Source organism: Elephantulus edwardii, unplaced genomic scaffold (assembly GCF_000299155.1).
Source record: "Elephantulus edwardii isolate Elephantulus edwardi_28Jun2011 unplaced genomic scaffold, EleEdw1.0 scaffold00179, whole genome shotgun sequence".
Lineage (NCBI taxonomy): Eukaryota > Metazoa > Chordata > Mammalia > Macroscelidea > Macroscelididae > Elephantulus > Elephantulus edwardii.
The window spans coordinates 3093825-3094343 of record NW_006399929.1 but is presented as its reverse complement, the minus strand read 5'-3'; the positions used below and the strand labels follow the sequence as shown (position 1 = coordinate 3094343).

Here is a 519-nt window from a genome sequence, read left to right as displayed (position 1 = left end):
GGGTAATCGGGATGGGTGTGTCAGAGGCAGTGCGGTTGGCGAGGATAGAGCAGGGTTTAGGGCTGCTGTGCATAGGGTCGCTATGAGTCGCAAACGACTCGATGGCACATAACAACAACCTTTCCTCACCCTCCATATCTTACAAAGCCATACTGCAGATCTCACACTTTTCAGGGGAAAACATCCTCATCGCTGGGGCACCAGGGCCGACTCATAGCTGATCCTCCCAGTATAAATCTCACCGGAGGAAATTACCCCTGGTACTTTACTCCTGGTGGATTTTAACTGCCAAGGAGTTAGTTAACAGTGCAATTTCCTACAGTCTAAGCCATCAGAACTTTCTAGTCAGATAAAGTGGCCATATAATTTTCAAGAAAACAGCATTTAGTTTACAAATTTTGAGAGAAGACAGAGTAGTAGGAACTTTAGAGTATATTGACTAGCTGAGGTAACTATGGGAGGTTACATTTCTTCATTAAACTCCTGCAAATTGCATCTTTTCTAGTTAAGCAATTCTCT

At 43.9% G+C, this 519-nt stretch overlaps 1 protein-coding gene across 1 annotated transcript in view; it reads left to right on the top strand.

The window, feature by feature from the left end:
• The window catches only part of LOC102851336 (60S ribosomal protein L10-like), a 3242-nt gene that overhangs the window by 1127 nt on the left and 1596 nt on the right, over nt 1–519 (top strand). The gene's annotated exons all lie outside the window — the stretch shown is intronic.